The sequence below is a fragment of the Triticum dicoccoides genome, chromosome 7A (genome assembly GCF_002162155.2).
Source record: "Triticum dicoccoides isolate Atlit2015 ecotype Zavitan chromosome 7A, WEW_v2.0, whole genome shotgun sequence".
Taxonomy (NCBI): domain Eukaryota; kingdom Viridiplantae; phylum Streptophyta; class Magnoliopsida; order Poales; family Poaceae; genus Triticum; species Triticum dicoccoides.
In genome coordinates this window covers 195807448-195814479 of record NC_041392.1, presented here as the reverse complement: position 1 = coordinate 195814479, position 7032 = coordinate 195807448, and positions in this window count along the sequence as shown.

Below are 7032 nucleotides of genomic sequence, written 5' to 3'. Positions count from 1 at the left end.
TTAGCTCATTTCAAAATAATAATTTCACTCAATACAAGTTTAGCTCATTTCAAAATATTAATTTTACTAAAATCAAAAACAGATTTCCCAGGCCGAATTAATAGATTGAACGAAATAAGTGAATTGAACGTTGAAATTTAAACATGTTTCAAATGTATCCAAGAATGATCTTGTTATAAAGGTCTTAATCCTAGGAGTTCAAATATAAAAAAGTTTTAAAAATAAAACTACAGATTAAAAGATAGGTTAATCTGTAGGAGTTTTAATCTGTAGACATAACCAAGGCATTCGTCACGTGGATTGGGCCTTCTTGCTCCAAGTTCTCAAGAGGCTAGGCTTTGGATATATGATGATCGCATGGACGTGTAGCTTGTTGGCTTCGACCTTCACACGTGTATTGATGAATGGGACACCAGGGGAGATCATCTTCAATAAGAGAGGCTTGCGGCAGGAGGACTAATATGTCTTTAATGTATCTACTTTTCAAACAATTTTGCTCTTATTTTGACTCTAACTTGCATAATTTGACTGAAGTTAACCTGGACTGACGTTGTCTTCAACAAAATTATCTTGGTGTTGTTTTCGTGCAGAAATAAAAAGTCAGAACCAGACGGGATTTTATGGATGATTGTTTTGGATATTAAAAAAATACTAGCACAAAGATCTATCGAAGGGGGGCACCAGTGTAACACCCACAATGCGGCTATATCTCCCACGTGTCGGGGCACGACTTAGAGGCATAGCCGCATAGTAGGCTTGTCGCAAGAGGGGTAATCTTTATACATCCCATGTACTGAATAAATAAGGGATAAAGAGTTGGCTTACAATCGCCACTTCACACAAATACAAGTTAAACATACATCATCCAGACTACAATCATGGTCCGACTACAGAACTAAAATAAAAGAAGACAACCCCAAATGCTAGATCCCCAATCGACCCAACTGGGCTCCACTACTGATCAACAGGAAATGAAACAACACAACGAACAAGATCTTCATCGAGCTCCCACTTGAGCTGGGTTGCGCCACCTGTACTGGTATCATCGGCACCTGCAACTGTTTGGAAGTATCTGTGAGTCATGAGGACTCAGCAATCTCACACCCGCGAGATCAAGACTATTTAAGCTTATGGGTAGGATAGGGTAGTGAGGTGGAGCTGCAGCAAGCACTAAGCATATATGGTGGCTAAATTTACGCAAAAAAGAGCGAGAAGAGGAGCAATGCAACGGTCGTAAGCTAGAAGTGATCAAGAAGTGGTCCTGAAACTACTTACGTTCAAGCATAACACAAGAACCGTGTTCACTTCCCGAACTCCGCCGAAAAGAGATCATCACGACTACACACGCAGTTGATGCATTTTAATTAAGTTAAGTGTCAAGTTCTCTACAACCGGATATTAACAAATTCCCATCTGCCACATAACCGCAGGCACGGCTTTCAAAAGTTCAAAACCCTGCAGGGGTGTCCCAACTTAGCCCATCACAAGCTCTCACGGTCAACGAAGGATATTCCTTCTCCCAGGAAGACCCGATCGGACTCGGAATCCCGGTTACAAGACATTTCGACAATGGTAAAATAAGACCAGCAAAGCCGCCCGATGCGCCGACAATCCCGATAGGAGCTTAACATATCTCGTTCTCAGGGCAACACCGAATAGGTCAAGCTACGAGTAAAACCAGCCCTTGAGTTGCCCCTAGGTGGCCCCGCAGGCTGCCCGGTTCGGACCAACACTTAGAGAAGCACTGGCCCGGGGGGGTTAAAATAAAGATGACCCTCGGGTTGGCCGACCCAAGGGAAATACAATAGGTTGTTAGGCAAATGTAAAACCAAGGTTGGGCCTTGCTGGAGGATTTTTATTCAAAGCGAACTGTCAAGGGGTTCCCATAACACCCAACCGCGTAAGGAACACAAAATCAAGGAACATAACACCGGTATGATGGAAACTAGGGCGAAAAGAGTGGAACAAAACACCATGCATAAGGATGAGCCTTCCACCCTTTACCAAGTATATAGATGCATTAATTAAATAAGAGATATTGTGATATCCCAACGTATCCATATTCCAACATGGAACAATCTTCAACTTCACCTGCAACTAGCAACGCTATAAGAGGGGCTGAGCGAAAGCGGTAACATAGCCAAACGACGGTTTGCTAGGAAGGTGGGTTAGAGACTTGACATGGCAATATGGGAGGCATAATATAGCAAGTGGTAGGTAGCGTGACATAGCAATAGAACGAACAACTAGTAAGCAAAGATAGAAGTGATTTCGAGGGTATGGTCATCTTGCCTGAGATCCCACAAGAAAGAAGAACGAGTCCATGAAGAAGACAAACGGACGAAGTCGGACGAATCCTCACAAACGCGGCGTTATCGGAACTAACCCGAAGAAGCAACACCGAAAAGAAGCAAACAACATAGTAAACAACCATACATAAGCATGGCATGATGCACAACCAAGTATGACGCATGTCCGGTTTAAAGAGGCATGGCATGGCAAAGTGCAACAAACAATACTACAATTTAAGTGGAGCTCAATATGCAACGAGTTGAATATTGACGAAACACCACATTTAATTATTTAGTTCTCTCCCGTTTAGGTACTCAACAATATTAAATATTGATTAACATGGCAAGAGGTGAAGCATAATTAAACTAACTATATAGTCAAGTTTAAATGAGGCCGTAAATAACAAACAACAATTCCGGAAAATCCTCATGTGCATATTTTTGGATTAGGTAATGTTCTCTCCTAAACCATATTTTAGAGTTGTTAAACATGCAAAGTAAGGTCACCATGATAATCTATGCATTTTTCTACCCCATTTACATATAAAGTTTGTTAAGGTCTGGAGCTACGGTTATTTAGTTATGAATTAAATCATTTTAACATGGCAATTAAGAAAATAAATGCAAACAGCATTTTAAACATTTCAAACATGCATGAAAGTGGCATATTATGAAACTAGATGAAATTCTAAGCATTTTACATATATAGATCATTTTAATCCGATGCACGGTTATTTAGTTGTGAGCATATCAAAATGATGGCATTCTTCTGTAAATATGCAAAGGCCAGGAAATTGATAAATTCGCAGAATGAAAAAAACCGTCTATGGGCCGAAACTGACTGGCCGAAACTGACTGGCCGAACAGTGGGGAAAAAAGAGGGCATGAGGGGTGTGAGTGGCTCACCCTGGGCCACGGCCCAGGTCTGTGTCGGAGGCCTCGCGGGCCTTGGCGCTGCTAGGCCGACGCAGGTGAAGGGCTACGCGGTCAATGCGCGACAGGAAGAGCGGGCGAGGCAGCGGTTTGCGGGCGCGCTCCTCTGCTCGAGAAGAAGCAGAGCAGCGGCGGGACAGGGAAACGGCGGCCAGGAACAGACGGGGACATGCAGGATCTGGCCACAGGGGCACCGGATCTGACCGGAGGCGGGACGGAGGCGACCCGCGACAAAGCTTGGGGCAGCAAAGGAGGAACGACGATGGCTCCACGGCTTGGCAGCATCCAAGGGGTGGACTGTAACGCCCTCGATGCGGCTATATCTCCTACGTGTCGAAGCACGACTTAGAGGCATAACCGCATTGAAAGCAATGTCGCAAGTAAGGTAATCTTCACAACAACCCATGTAAATAGATAATAAGGGGAAAGGTACATAGTTGGCTTACACTCGCCACGTCACACAAATACATAAATAACATTACAATCATCCAATACACTCATGGTCCGACTACGGTACCAAAATAAAAGATCAACCCCAACATGCGACACGGTCCTGATCGCCCCAACTGGGCACCACTACTGATCATCAGGGAAAGACACATAGTAACGGCGTGAGTCTTCATCGAACTCCCACTTGAGCTCAAGCGCATCATCTGGAACGGAGTCATCGGGCCCTGCATCTGGTTTGGAAGTAATCTGTGAGTCACGGGGACTCAGCAATCTCGCACCCTCACGATCAAGACTATTTAAGCTTATAGGTAAAGGCAAGGTAATATGTGGAGCTGCAGCAAACGACTAGCATATATGGTGGCTAACCTGTTCGCAAAAGAGACCGAGAAGAGAAGGCAAAGCACGAACGAATAACTATAGAACAACCTACGGCAAACATTACTCCAACACAGTGTTCACTTCCGGACTCCGCCGAGAAGAGACCATCACGGTTACACACGCAGTTGATTCATTTTAATTAAATTAAGGTTCATGTTATCTACAACCGGACATTAACAAATTCCCATCTGCCCATAACCGCGGGCACGGCTTTCGAAATTTCAAATCCCTGCAGGGGAGTCCCAACTTAGCCCATCACAAGCTCTCACGGTCAACGAAGGATAAACCTTCTCCCAAGACATTCTGATCAGACTCGGCATCCTGGTTCTACAAGACAAGTTCGACTAGGTAAAACAGATCCAGCAACACCGCCCGAATGTGCCGACAAATCCCGATAGGAGCTGCACATATCTCGTTCTCAGGGCACACTCAGATGAGACATCCTACGAGTAAAACCAAACCTCAAGTTGCCCCGAGGTGGCCCCGCAGTCTGCTCGGTCGGACCAACACTCAGAGGAGCACTGGCCCGGGGGGTTTAAATAAGATGACCCTCGGGCTTCGGAAACCCAAGGGAAAAAGAGGCTAGGTGGCAAATGGTAAAACCAAGGTTGAGCATTGCTGGAGGAGTTTTATTCAAGGCGAAATGTCAAGGGGTTCCCATTATCACCCAACCGCGTAAGGAACGCAAAATCCGGGAACATAACACCGATATGACGGAAACTAGGGCGGCAAGAGTGGATCAAAACACTAGGCAAAAGGCCGAGCCTTCCACCCTTTACCAAGTATATAGATGCATTAAGATAACAAGATAATATGGTGATATCCCAACAAATAAACAATGTTCCAACAAGGAACAATCTCCAATCTTCACCTGCAACTAGCAATGCTATAGGAGGGGCTGAGCGAAGCGGTAACATAGCCAATCAACGGTTTGCTAGGACATGGTGGGTTAGAGGTTTGACATGGAAATTTGGGAGGCATGATAAGCAAGTGGTAGGCATCATAGCATAGGCATAGCAAAAGAGCGAGCATCTAGCAAGCACAAATAGAAGTGATTTCGAGGGTATGATCATCTTGCCTGCAAAGTTGTCAGAGTTGACTTGATCCTCGTCAGCAAACTCAACGGGCTCCTCGTTAGAGAACTCGTCTCTTGGCTCTACCCAAACAAGATAAACAAGCAAAAGGAACACAATCAACCACGTGTGAATGCTCGAACAACATGATGCAAACATGGTATGCTATGCGGGATGCGATATGTGATGCATATGCAAGATTTGACAAGGAATGATTGAACCTGGCCTCAACATGGAAATCCAAGGGTGCCACTGGAAAGGTGAGGTGATTTCGGTTGAAATCGATATAAAGATCACCGGAATCGGATGCACGGTTTGGAAATGGCAAGCAATAAATATGGCACTGGTCTGCGATAAACAGCAAGTAGCCATCTAAATGCATCAAGATAATTATGCTGCAGCACTCAAACATGGCAACAAAATACATGGCAGGGATCCACTCATGATGCTTGACAAAAGATGAACACTGAGCTACGGCCAATTCATCCATTAACAGGTTCAAACAAGCATGGCAAAAGTGCAAGCGATAACATGTTTCAGACTTAGTGAAGGAAGCACACTTTGGAGCATGGCAAAAATTAACACAAGTCTGGAATTTCAGATCAGGAAGCACACTTTGGAGCATAAAAACTATATGCTACAGGAACTTAACATGGCAAAGCAAGGCATGACATGAAGCTACTCAAAGCACTTAACAAAAGTCCCTTAGTGACCTTGAGCCAAAAGGGATCAGAAAATACAATTGCAAGCATGTGAACATGGCAAAAACATAAGCAGATCTCAGACTTGGTGAAAAACTGGAGCATGCAAATATGTTAACGAGTAGGCATGTTCACGAGCTCGATGCACTCACTACAGAGCATGGCATGACAATCTAAGCATACACCCATCAAGAATACATGTCATAGAAGCTAGACATGGCAAGAACAACAACATAGCATGCACGGATCAACAACAACATCCTCGGCAAAATCGCTAACAAGTAGACAATCTGCCAGGATTCACGAAATAACAAAAGTAGAGCTCGATTGACTCAAGCTAGGGTGCTCCATAATTGCAAACAAAGACATGGATGGATAGAGCAACACAATATTAACAAATCATCCTTACTGATCATCCTCAAAGGAGGCACGGATCACTAGAAAACAACATGAACATATGGCATATTGATAAAAACAGATCAAGGACTTAATGAAATTTCTAAGTCCCTGAAATCAGCATTAACGAGTGCACTATTTGTAAGCTTGTGCTAGTCACCACACATATTACAAAAATACATGGTAAGCACCTCTATAAAGATGGCATGGCATATAACAAAACACATGTAGAACTCAGGAGCATATCATGCACACATTAATGAGGGCAAAAATGACAAATAGCTATTTGGTACAGCAGATCTGACAATTAACTCAAATAGCTCTCTTCCAACAGCATTTCGGGCATCAAGATGATCTCAAATGAAAATGATGCAATGAGATGAAATGATGTACTCTCTAAGGCGAACATTTTGTTATGCCACACGCCCAAAACGGAGATACGGATGCAGAGTTACGGCATGATGAATTATGCTAAAAAAATATGCAAAACTGGGACAAAAACGAGGTCAACCCTAGGGTTTACTATAGCTCCGATCCGGATCTAGATCGGGCGAGGCACGGACACCGAGGTTCACCGGGGAACTCACCGGAGAAGGAAAACGCGGGGTCGCCGGGGGAGAGGTCCGGCCTGGGGACTCGCCGGACTTGAGGAAGAGGCGGCGGGCGGCGGACGACGAGGTCGGGCAGCGAGGCAGCTCGGCGGAGAGAGGAGCTTGCCGCGGTGGAGCTTGCTCCGGCCGGCAATGGCGCTGCGGCGGCCGGCGTCGAAGTGCGGTGGCGGATCGGGCTCCCCAGGCGGCACGGGGTGAG